The sequence below is a fragment of the Marmota monax genome, unplaced genomic scaffold, assembly GCF_021218885.2.
Source record: "Marmota monax isolate L192 unplaced genomic scaffold, Marmota_monax_Labrador192_F-V1.1 WCK01_AAM20220418_F8-fsc02261, whole genome shotgun sequence".
Lineage (NCBI taxonomy): Eukaryota > Metazoa > Chordata > Mammalia > Rodentia > Sciuridae > Marmota > Marmota monax.
In genome coordinates this window covers 1,903-15,295 of record NW_026693503.1, presented here as the reverse complement: position 1 = coordinate 15,295, position 13,393 = coordinate 1,903, and the positions used below count along the sequence as shown (strand labels likewise).

Genomic DNA, 13,393 nt, shown 5'->3' with positions numbered 1-13,393 from the left:
AAGCAATGAAAAAGATTAGTGCATCTTAACTCTGAGATCAACATCTTACTTGTTTTTTTTAATTAAGCAGGGTTTGAAACTAGGTGCATTGATTCTATTGCTTGGTGCTTTAGATATTAAATTTCAATTCAGCAACTTACTTTTGACTCCTGTTGGCTCAACGTATTATTTCATGGACATAGAGCAGGTTGTTAGTGTCCCTGAGACAGCTTTATCATCTGAGTTGAATTCCAGTTGACACAACTGCATTGAGTATGGATTAAAAAGATAATGGGTGGTGTGTAATAAATATGTGATCAAGGTATAAAATAGAGACAAATGTAAGTGAGATAGCTATTATTAATAATAAGTGTTATCATATCATTTAACTAAAATGTCTTGCAACCTGAAGTTATTGCATTCCAATTTCTATAATGTTGCTCTTTAATTTGGTCCTTAAATAAGTATATGCTGTGTATTTGCAGAGAAATGATTAATTCTCTTGAATTTCTGATTTCCCAGAGACTATACCATTTGTGGCACCGTGGACAACAAAAATTAAAATGTGTGTTGTACATCAAATAGGCCTTTGCATTGTACACAAATCCTGACCATAATTGGCATGGATGCAACAAATGTGGTGCATTTCTGAGTGTACTTTCCTCCTATTCAGGAATGTGCCATAGAATAAGGGGCAAGATTGAATGTGACTGTGCCTGTGTCATGGACACAAATCTCCTGTACTTTCACTTAACAACATCTACAGCATTCAATTATTCCAACCATGCCAGAGATTTTTCATAAGCACTAAAAAAATCAAAAGAGATACAAAGAGAAGGGATAGGAAAACCTTGTTGCTTGGGATGAGACACATTGTAGACTTTCAATATCATTCTACGTTTCCAGTGTCCCTTGACAACTATATTTATCAGTAGACTTACTATTTCCTTAGTGATTAAATTCTACATTAAAAAAATAATGTCAAAATATTTATTTGGCTCTAAACATTGCTTATGTGCCACATATTGTGTGGTGATGAGGAAGAAACTAAAGAACAGCTGACCAGAGAGGTGGATGACAGAGTATAGACTTCAGAACTCAATATTGGACAGTTGGAGACCAGAGAGACTTGGTGTTTGATTATCAGAGTTGGAAACAAGGACATAATTCCTTGATCCTAAACCTTGACTAATGGTGGGGTCAGAGGGGACTAGTAACACAGACAGCAAGAGAGGTAGGAAAAGCACATGGCTTACCTCCTTTACAGCAACTGGAAAGAAAAGCAGACCAAGTTAAAATAGGACAAGAACAACAAAGACAGTGCAGGAGATCAAGCAGTTTAACCCACGTGGTGGACTGAAGCAGGACCAGGCACAGCATCCACAACCAGCCAGGTTCCCTAGGAGAAATTAAATTAACACAGCTTCTCCCCACCTTCAGATAGCAACAGATGAGACCAAAGGGCATATCTCTGAATGGTTTGTCTCAGTCATCCATCTAGAGGGATCTTGTGGGGGATGAGTGTTAGATGAAAGTTACTGAACCCCACTCCCTCTCTCTGTAGATAAAAGGGTTGGGATGGAGCTGATTCTCAGGGAGTGCCAGCCCTAACCCAGATGCTCCACACAGCCTCCGCTGGAACTCAGGTAAAGATGGGCCAAATGACATGCTTTCCCCATTATGGTGACAGCTAAAACCCCAGTGAGTGGCACCATTTTTAATGGAGGCCATGGATAGTTCACAAAAAGTCTCAACCTATAGGCAACTGCAAGGTGTTTCAACTGCATCACCCTGAAATACTTTAGTCACCTATATCAGCGTCATTGGAGGATTCTGTGCTGCAGACAGCCTTCACCCACAGGCCCCACAGGTGCAGGTGGCCACCAAGTGCTTTGATATGACTGCTCCAAAAAGTCCCAGCAGGGGGCAGCAGGCACCAGCGATTCACTGCCATGGGCACCAGGAACTCAGATGCAGGTGAGTCAACTAACTCTATACCTGAGTCAAAGAGATGGTACCCTAGGGATCCACATCAGCCAAGGGGAAGGCTTCTGCACCACTGACCAAGCACAGACAGCCCCAGATAACAGGTCTCACACTTTCAGACAGCCATCTGCCTCTATGATTCTTTAAAGAAACCCCTTTGGAGGTGAGTAGGTGCACAGTGTCCCATAGCAATCAGTGTGACAGCCTTGAGCACTGCACTGGATTTAGTAGAAACAGCCAGCAGACACAGTACAGCCTCCTTCAAGCATGCAGGCTCATGCTTGCTTTCTTGAAGGGCTAATGAACAAGAAATGGCTGGTGATAAATATATAGCAACCAGAGAAGTAGCTTTTGTGCCCCAGCACCTTTAGCAGGATTCAAAGCTGAAGAATGGTGAATATTTTCTAAAGGTCCCAAATCCTGATGAAATCCAAATGAGGAAAACTCAAAAAGAAATTTCTCCACTTTGGCCTGGATTATTATAATTAGCTCTAGAGTCAAATTTGACCTTGCATATGTTATTCTTCATTCTGGATTGATAAATATACTAGTATTTGACATTGTGTCCTTAATCCATTTGAGTGTATTTCTTCTATTGTTTTATCTGTATTTAAAGTATTAACTGTATTTAAAATATAAACTGGAATCACTCTATCTTCATTTTCTTGGAGTAGTTTATTTACACTTGTTCTTCTTAGTTTCTCTTTTCCCTCCTAAATTACTTGCAGCTGCCTCAAATCCATTCTCCATCCATCATTTTCTTCTTTTTACCTTGGTGTGCATTATTCTTCCCTATCTTTCTTTTTTTTTGCCCATTTTCTCCTCCCCTTTTCAACCCCTATGAAATGTATATAATAATTGTACTGTCTTTAATAGGTTATTTATCAACCTATTCCAGAGCGTTACAATAATCATATACTTGGATTAGAGGAAGTATGGAGACTATTTTCAGCAAGTTTTTCTTTTCCATAAGGTTGATCAGCTCATGACTTTGAACTTAAGTATTTAGTAAGTAGGGTTTAGTGCCTTCTCTCAAAGTGGTGCTGATACTGGGAAGAGCAGAGGAAACCTGTTGAATAAAGTACCAATACCTGGATATTCACCAAGTCCAGGGCACATAAGACAAAGAAGCTCATGACGTGTGAATGGAAGCCATATATGGATTTTTCCAGGCATGCCTCCACCCCCAAAACACATTTTAAAAATTAATGAATTATATATAATATTGGGATTGATTTTAATGTACATACATGAAATATTTGCTCCATTTCTGTCCTCAGTACCTCCCTTTTGCCTTCCTGTCTACCTCCCGCATTCCTCTCCTCACTACTGTACTGATTTTCTGTATATTTATTCATACCTTTTTAAAAATTAGTACTTTACCGATGTACATTAAGATGGAATTCACTGTGGTATATTCATATATGTACATAGCATAATTTTGTTAATTTCATTTCTTCCTCTTTTTTATTATTTTGGTCTAGCTTCTGCATATGAGAGAAAACATTTGACCCTTAATTTCCTGAGTCTGGTTTATTTCACTTAGCATGTTCTCCAGGTCATTCATTTACCAGTAAATACCATAATTTCATTCTTCTTTATGGCTGTGTGAAACTCAATATGTAAATCAATTGCTTTCCTATGTGCCAATAATGAATCTGCTGAGAAAAAACCAGGAAACATTTTAGCATTTACAATAATCTCAAGGCAAAACCATTTGGGAATAACTCCAGGGAGGTAAGAGATCTCCACAATGGAAATTTTAGAATACCAAAGAAAGAAATTGAAGATCTTAGAAGCTGGAAAGAACTCCCATGTTCTTGGAGAGACAGAATTAATATTGTCAAAATGGCCATACTAACAAAAGTGCTATACAGATTCTGTGCAATGCAATCCCCAATATCAATATCATTTTCCACAGAACTAAAAAATACTTCTAAAATTCATTTGGAAGAATAGGAGACCCAGAACAACCAAAGCAATCTTGAGAAAAAGGTTGATGTTGGGGCCATCACGATACTGAACTTCAAATTATACTACAGAGCTGTAGTAACAAAACCACCATGGCATCAGCACTAATGCACACATGAAGACCAACAGAATAGAATAGAAGACACAGAGACAAACCCACATAAGTTCCTGATACTTGAAAATGGTCCCCCTGATAACTCTGTAACAAATTGTGTAGGGAAAGTTGGATATACACATGCAGAAGAATGGAACTAGATTCCTGTGTTTCACCCTACACAAAAGCAAATTCACAAAAGTTGGTGAAAGACCTAGGAATTAGACCAAAAACTCTGCAATGGCTAGTAGAAAACATAGGCTTTACATTTCAACATATTTATACAGGCACTGACTGCATTTACAAGACTTCTAAAGTGCAAGAAATAAAACCAAAAATCAATAATTGGATAGTATTAAATTAAAAACTTATTCAAGGGGCTAGGGATATGGCTCATCAGTAGAACACTTGCCTAGCACATGCAAGGCCCTGGGTATGATCCTCAGCACCACATAAAAATAAATAAATAAAATAAAATTATTGTGTCCAACTACAACTAAAAAATAAATATCACACAAACAAAAACTTATTCACAGCAAAGGAAGGAAGAATGTGAAGAAACAGCCTACAGAATGGGAGAAGATCTTTGCCAGCTGCTCCTCTGACAGGGAATTAATATCCAGAATATATTACAAACTCAAAAATCTTAATAGCCAACACTGAATAACCCCATTAATAAATGGGCAAAAGAGCTATATAAGCACTTCTCAAAAGAAGAAATACAAATGACCAAAAAATATATTGAAAAAATGTTAAACATTCCTAGCCACCAGGGAAATGTGAATGAAAACTACATTGACATTTCCTCTCACTTGTATCAGAATGACAATTATCAAGAATAAAAATAGTAATAAGTGCTGGTGAGGATTTATAGAAAAGAGTATACTCATACATTGTTAGTGGGATTGAAAATTAGTATAATCACTCTGTAAAGCAGTATGGAGATTCTTATAGAAGTTCAGTCTATAATAGTGAAGTTATGGAATGAGCACAGGTGCCTGTCTATAGATGAATGGATAAAAAAGTGGTTGGTGTATGCATATACATATGTGTATATGTATATATGTATATGCATATATATGACAATAAATGTAGGTGATTAATAGTAAATTGAATATTTATAAATTGTGATTAAAATACTGTTCTCTATCTAAATATTACACAGTTCCCACTTGTGAAAATGAGAGGTACAAAAATTTTGAAAAGATTTTTATTAAACTTACAAGCGAAATGATGCCCCTCTCTCAGGTTTTTGCTGTGTATCAGTTAAGGTGCTGGAAAGAATCAATTTATATTGTAAAAACAAAACCAAAAACTACCCCCACACAAAACTACACTGAGATTTCATCTTACTCTAGTCAGAGTGATGATGATCAAGAGTATAAATAATAATAACTGCTGGTGAGGAATTGGGGAAAATGGAACTCATATGCACTGTTGGTGGGACTGTAAATAAGTATAACAATGGTGGAAATGGATTTTCCTGAAAAGAACCATCTTATGACCCAGGCATACCACCCCTCAGTATTTATCCAAAATAATTAAGATGAACATACTATAGAGATGCATGCATACCCTTGTTTATAGTAGCAAAATTAATATGTACGTGGAACCATACATATGTACTGAATTTACATGTGTATTGTGAATGATACACAATTTATGTATGTGAAACAAGCCTGAGAGTCTGTCAACAGATGGATGGATAAAGAAAATGTGATATATTGTATACAATGAAGTTTTATTTAACTGTAAATAAGAACAAAATTATGCCACTTTTAGGAAAATGGATAGAACTCAAGAACATCAGGTTAAGTGAATAAAGACAGACTCTTAATGTCCAGGGTGGTTTTGTCTTATATGTGAAATCTATAGATAAAAAAGGGAAAAAGGGGGGGGGAAGGGGATCTCATGAAAATAGAAGAGATACACGTGTGGGAGAGGAAGTTGCTCAAGGGGAAGGAGGAGGAGAGGACTAGAGAGGTACGAGAAATTGAAACTGACCAAATCATAAAATGTACATGGATGAGCATGCCACTGTGAAACCAACTACTATGTATAATTATGCACCAATGAAATAGTAATTTAAGAATTTATCATAGTAAGAGTGGAACTGAAAAGTGTATGAGTTTTTAAAAAAGAGAAATGAAAGAAATGAGGAGTACATATGAACTTTTCATTAATAAAAGATGAAGAACCTTTACTGATATTCATTTTCTCCTCCTCTTCTTCCACCATTAGTATTAGCAAGTCCTTAGAGTGTGTAAAAAGTTGTAATAATCTGGCTAATTATGAGCTCTGTGCATTGAGCCTCCAAGACATATAATAGTCAATAATCAGCCAGTGCCTGCAGGTCTTCAGTTTGATGGCTCCAGTCCAGTGGGCTCCACAGCTGTGTCTCCTCCTTCCAAGGTTGTTTGCATCAGAAAGCTGCTGTCTGAGGTTGTGTTGATATTAATCCTGAAGGTGAAGCAGGAAGTCATTGCACACCTGGCAGGGTGTGCATCTGCTCTGCTGGGTCATGACCTCCCAGATGCACAGCATGAGTCAGTAAGTGCTGCGGGAGATGAAGAATGGAAGAGGGAATGTCCAAAGCATTGCTTCCTCTTTGTCAGGAGAAGCATGAGTTTGGGTAGCCAGGTGGGAGAATAATAGAATACAAAATTGCAGTTATAAGGACTGTGAGTTTATATAATTGGTTGTAATGAGAACAGCAGAAATCTCATTCAGTTTTGCTTTCCTTCACACTGATTCTAATTCCCATAGATTCTCTCCAGGAGGGGAGAAAATCCATCCTTTTAAACTGTGTTCTAAGGAATACAGAAGGTTTATGAAGGTGTTGAGGGGGATGAGGATGAGTGTTAGGATAGTATCCCTACATCATAAGCCCTTACTGAGAGATTCCCAAGTTCAGCAAGGTGCTTAGCTATGTGTTCTACATAGATTCTTTCATTTGCCAAGTCTTCTACAAAGGTTAAATTCCACATTATTATATTTATAGAATAGAAAGGAGCACAGCTGTTTATGTAACTTGTGTTAGGTGTTCCCGTTGAACACACTGAACCCATGTTTGTTTGAGCTGTCTGGTTACTGACACAGGACATTGGGCAGGAGAAGCTGGACAGGTTGTCTCCTAAATAAACCAGTTATTTCCCTTCCCTGTCACCCCAGATGAGACTTCTTTCTCACTAGGCACTACTGACTGGGGGTGTATGGTATATTATAGTATAGATTAGTATGTGGCACCCGGTGCCACAATTTAGGATGAGTGGCTGAGACCACTGGAAAAGTCTACAGAAAGAGAAGACACACAACCATTCAGCACTGATCTCTTTCTGGTACTTCAGCCACCATCATCCTCCTGCATTCATGTAAGCAGCCCACTCAGTCTCAAAAGGAGGTATAAGCCAGATATAGTGGCACACACCTATAATCCCAGATGCTTGGGAAGTTGAGGAAAGAAGATCACAAGTTCAAAACAAGCCTCAGCCTTAGCAAGACCCTGTTTCCAAATAAAAAATGAAAAAGTCTGGAGATGTGGCTTGATGGTAGAGTGCCCCTGGATTCAATCCCCAGTTCCAGGGGTGGGGTGGAGGGAAGGAGGCATGAAATCAGGATGGGATTTCATTATTACTACTCAGAAACTTATAAGTTAAAAATATACCTGAGATGTGCTTGCAGTTAAGACTTCTGGACCTTTGCTTAAAATATTCAGGTGGTTGGGAAGTAATAAAAAAGATTAGCAGATCTTACTTAGAGCTTGGCAATTTAATTTACTGCTGTCAGTTCCATTTATTATTTTTTGAACATTGGACAGGTTGTGAGTATCTCTGAGATTCAGCATTGTCATCTGAATTTATTTCAACTTGAACCAGTTGTTGAGTATTGATTAAACAAAATATGGGTACTATGTGATTAATATGTGACCATATATTAAATAAGGCAAGTACAGTTAATACTTATTATTGGTTATGGTAAGTATTTTCTTTGTATCATTCAACAAAAATATCTTGTGGTTAAAATACTGTCCTCTAACTACATATTATATAACAGTTCTCTCTTGGGTAAGTTGAGGGGTACAAGAATTTTCAAAGAATTTTCATTAACAATAAGCTTACAAGTTAAATGATGTCTCTCAGGTCTTGCTAGGTATCAGCTAAAGTACCAGAAATGTGTGTACTACAGGGAGAGACTTAAAAGCACATATTGATGTCAAGTAGGCCATTCATGGGCAGTAGATGTTGCATTATATACTACTTAGATGAGTCTTAGGGCTTCTTTGGTAAGTTTTTAAGAAAAATATATGGATTTTTAAATCAATATTGTCACAGAAACCTTAACAATGACATCTACCTATCAAATGACTGTGACTGCCATTGAGGGAGAGCTGTGAAGGAGAAGGAAATCATGCAAAGATACAAGGACTCAGATTTCAAATCTCAATATGCTTTTAGTTGCGAAGCAAAGATTGCTCAATGTTTATATTTTCAAATTGGTATTTTATTTATGATAATTATAGGTAAAGTTATTGCACCATTTTTAAGTGCCAGAAAATATTCTTAGGCAGTGATTCTCTATCTTGGTTTAACCCATTTTGTCTCATCATTCCCAGTTGTGAAACATGTAGAAAAGTTAAATATGGTATATGAAATAAAAGCGTAAGTATATCATATTAATAATATAATTTACTATAATATCATATTACATTAATCATAATTTATATAATAATATATAAGCTCTGGTTTATTATTTTAACCTATTTTAATTCACCTGTGTCAATTTCTTTGTAAAATTTGCATAACTGAGAACTTCGGTTTTCCAAAAACTGTATATACATATATTCTGATGAAGTTGATTTTGGCCTAATCCAAGGGTATCTAAATATTTTAAAATTTACATGAGTAAATACACAGATATATGAGATTCAAGAAACACTATTTAAGCAATTTCAAAAATTTCAAAATTTCTTATAACAACATTATAAGTTATGCATTTATTTTCCCCATTTTTTCATACGGGAAATCTGTCCCCATGTGTTTATAAATCTGTCCCCAGACTTTTCTTGTTTGAATTTTAATTAAATCCCAGTGATTCCTGACAAAGTAATGGGTCTGAGTTTCCCTCACATAGCTAAAGTAAAAGAATTGATGTGAAAATGTATATGTAAAAAGGTTGGCATTACTATAGTGACACAGCCACATCAATGTTTATAACAGCTCAATTCACAATAGCTAGTCTATGGAACCAACCTAGGTGTCCCTCAATAGATGAATGGAAAAAGAAAATGGTATACACACACACACACACACACACAAACACACTTATATATATATATACACACACACATACATACATACACTCAATGGAGTATTACTCAGCTTTAAATAAGAGTGAAATTATGGCATTTTACAGTAAACTGTTGGAGTTGGAAAATATCATGCTAAGTGAAATAAGCCAATCCCACAAAACCAAAGACCAAATGCTTTCTCTAATATGCAGATGCTAATTCACAATAAGGTGGGGGGCACTAAGGAAGAACAGCGTTACCTTAGATTAGGTAGAGGGAAGTGAAGGGAGGGGAGGAGTTATGAGGATAGGAAATATAGTAGAATTAACATAATTTGTTACTGTATGTATATATGTGAGTGCATGACCAATGTGATTTTGCAACATGGAAACTCAGAAAAATGAAATTATGTCCCATCTATGTATGATATATCGAAGTGCATAAATGCATTCTACTGTCATGTATAACTAATTAAAATAAATAAAAAGAATTACAAAAAAGGTTGGGACTGAAACTTGGCTTTGGAGTATCCCTGATACTTAAGTTCTCAACTGTGAGAGGATTTATGATTAGAGAAACAGTGAAGCACAGCAGCAGGTCACTGTAGATTATAATATGGACAGTGCAAAGAGCTGTTTTCCTCACTAGAAGTTTATGGGTTGATTCCAGTGTTATGGTATAAAATACAAAAACCATCCAAAGTATTATAAATTTTTCATTATTTAATCAGTGTCAGGTGAAGGGTACACTAGTGCCACATATCTGGTCTATGATGGCATTGACTGTGTGCAGTTGCCTAAACCATATTTTTTAAAAAATTAAGTTTGTCTAAACCAAGGATAATAGTAATATAAAAAGTGATTCTTTTTTTCCTTTTACTGAATAATTTCATTTTTTGAAAAATCTACCTTTAACAATATTCTATTTACTATGTCATTGTGTGTATTTCTTTTTTAATTTTTATTTTTTGGTTCTAATTAGTTATATATGTCAGTAGAATGCATTTTGACACATCACATATAAATGGAGTATAACTTCTCATTCTTCTGATTGCACATGTTGTGGAATCACACTGGTTGTGCAGTCATATATGCCCACAGGGTAATAAAGTCCAATTTATTCTCCTATCTTTCCTACCCCTGTATGCCCTCCCCTCCCTTCACTGCCCTCTGCCTTATCCAAAATACTTCTTTTCTTCCCTTCCACACCACCCCACCCCTTATTGTGACTTAGTGTTACATATCAGAGAAAACATTTGGTCTTTGGTTCTTTGGGACTGGCTTATTTTGCTTAGCATTACATTGTTCAGTTCCATCTATTTACCTGCAAATGCCATAATATCATTCTTCTTTAAGGCTCAGTAATATTCTATTGTGTATGTATACCACATTTTCTTTATTCATTCATCTGTTGAAGGGCACCTAGGTTTGTTCCATAGTTTAGCTATTGTGAATTGAGCTGCTGTAAATATTGAAGGGGCTGCATTACTGTAATATGCTGATTTTAAGTCCTTTGGGTATAAACTGAGGAGTGGGATAGCTGGGTCAAATAATGTTTCCATTGCAAGTTTTCTGAGGAATCTCAATACTGCTTTCCAGATTGATTGCACCAATTTGCAGTCCCACCAGCAATGTATTAGTGTACCTTTTCCCCCATGTCCTTGCCAACATTTATTATTGCTTGTAATCTTGATAATTGCTATTGAATGATTAATAAAAGACAAACCATATTAGACTGAGAACTTAGATCCACAAAGGAGGGAAATTAGAATACCTAGAAGGACAGAATCCTGGAAGAAAATTGGCCCATAAGTATGTGTTACAATTATGAACTATCAATTTAGTGTTTCCATTATGCAGTTTTAAACCTTATGAAGTGGTTGATATATATTCTGCATCATAGGAATTTGTACCATTGTCTTAGAATGTGATAAGGTATATTAGACTGCTTTTAACTTTACTTTCATTAAAATGAACTTTATTTCTAAAAGGAGAAAATGTATTTCTCACACTTTTTTCCCTCAGTGTTAATCTGTTTGGTACTGTGACTGTGAACTTGTTATACCTGTTGTTAGGGGCCTTGTAACATTGTTCACTTGAGTGTGTTGAGGAGGGTAGGTTAGGTGTTGCCCACTGATTCCTAGATCCTCAGGGGCCTGAGGCAAGTTAGAGACCAACCTGGGTAACTTAGCAAGACCCTGTATCAAAATGAAACAAAAAGGGGCTGGGGAGGTAGCTCAGGGGTAGATGGCTTGCCTAGTATGGGTGAGGCTGTGGGTGGAATAATAATAATAATAAAGTAGGTATGTACAAGAGGAAGTGAAGGATAGAAAAACAATAATGAGAGAGTTCCAAGATGTCACAATGTGAAATATTGTTTAATGTGTATTGACCTCAATGTGGATAACTACTTGTGAAGGCTTGAACTAAATGCATATATGGAGTGCTCAACACTTGCTAATTTGTTTCCTTTTCCCCATCCTCTTTTCTATGTTAAAGGTGTCCAAACATTATAGAAGCACTAAATGTAACAGACACCTTAGACTTCCATCTCCTGGGTGTCTCAGCTGATCCAGAATTGCAACCTATCCTCTTTGGACTGTTCCTGACCATGTACCTGATCACAGTGTTTGGGAACCTACTCATAGTTCTGGCCGTCAGCTTTGACTCCAACCTCCACACACCTATGTACTTCTTCCTCTCCAATCTGTCCTTGGCTGACATCTGTTTTACCTCTACCACTGTTCCGAAGATGATTGTAAACCTCCAAACTCACAGTAGAACCATCTCCTATGAGGGCTGCCTGACACAGATGTCTCTTTTTCTCATTTTTGGATGCATGGGTGATCTGCTTCTGACTGTGATGGCCTATGACAGTTTTGTGGCCATCTATCACCCCCTGTGTTATCCAACCATTATGAACCCTCAACTTTGTGGCTTTTTAGTTTTGGTGTCTTTTTTGGTTAGCCTTTTGGAATCCCAGCTGCACAATTTGATTGCATTACAGTTTACTACCTTCAAGGATGTCAAAATTGCTAATTTTTTCTGTGACCCTTCTCAGGTCCTCAGTCTTTCCTGTTCTGGCACCTTCATCAATATCATAGTAATGTATTTTGTTGTGCTCTATTTGGTGTTTTTCCCATCTCAGGAATCCTTTTCTCTTACTATGAAATAGTTTCCACTATTCTAAGAATCCCATCCTCAGGTGGGAAATATAAAGCCTTCTCTACCTGTGGGTCTCACCTATCAGTTGTTTGTTTATTTTATGGAACAGGCTTTGGAGTGTACCTTGGTTCAGCTGTGTCACATTCTTCTAGAAAAGCTGCAGTGGCCTTAGTGATGTACACAGTTGTCACCCCCATGCTGAACCCCTTCATCTACAGCCTGCGGAACAGGGACATTAAAAGTACCCTAAAGAGGCTCTATAGTAGAATATCTAACTTCAGGATCTTTGATGTCCATTTGATGGATAGTTTGGAAAAAGCAATAAAAGCTAGCACCTAGACCTGAAAATCAAACCCCTTTGGTTACATTATTTTCTAGTTGATAACTTTAATTTCTCATGTTTCATTGTGGAATCGTAGTTGTTGGGGTTTTTGGATGAGATTAAAGGGAATTTGAAACATGTTTTTATTACTGCATTATAGTTATGCATTTGTTCCATTTCAATCTATGTACTTCTACCTTCCCTCCCTTTTCCCTTCACCTGCTCCCCTTCCTCACTTTGGTACTCTTTTATTTATTTTTTTTAATTGGTGGTTTATAAATATACATAAAGATATGTTCATGGCATGGTTTGGTCAATTTTATTCCACTATTTCTCCTTTTCCCCATCTGTCCTCCCTCCCTCTCAATCCCCTACCTCACTCCACTGATCTGCTTTCCATTTTCAAGATCTTCTACCCTCATTTGTTTTCCATATTTCCTTCTAGCTTCCACACATGAGAGAAAATATTTGGCCTTTGACTTTCTGAGTCTGGCTTATTTCACTTAGCATGATATCTCCAGTTCCATCCACTTAACTAGCAAATGCCACAATTTTATTCTTCTTTATGGCTGAGTAAAACTCCATTGTGA

At 36.8% G+C, this 13,393-nt stretch overlaps 1 pseudogene; it reads left to right on the top strand.

The window, feature by feature from the left end:
• Positions 1-1,784: 1,784 nt before the first annotated feature.
• On the top strand, positions 1,785-12,937 carry LOC124102174 (olfactory receptor 7E178-like; annotated as a pseudogene).
• The last annotated feature ends 456 nt before the right edge of the window (positions 12,938-13,393 follow it).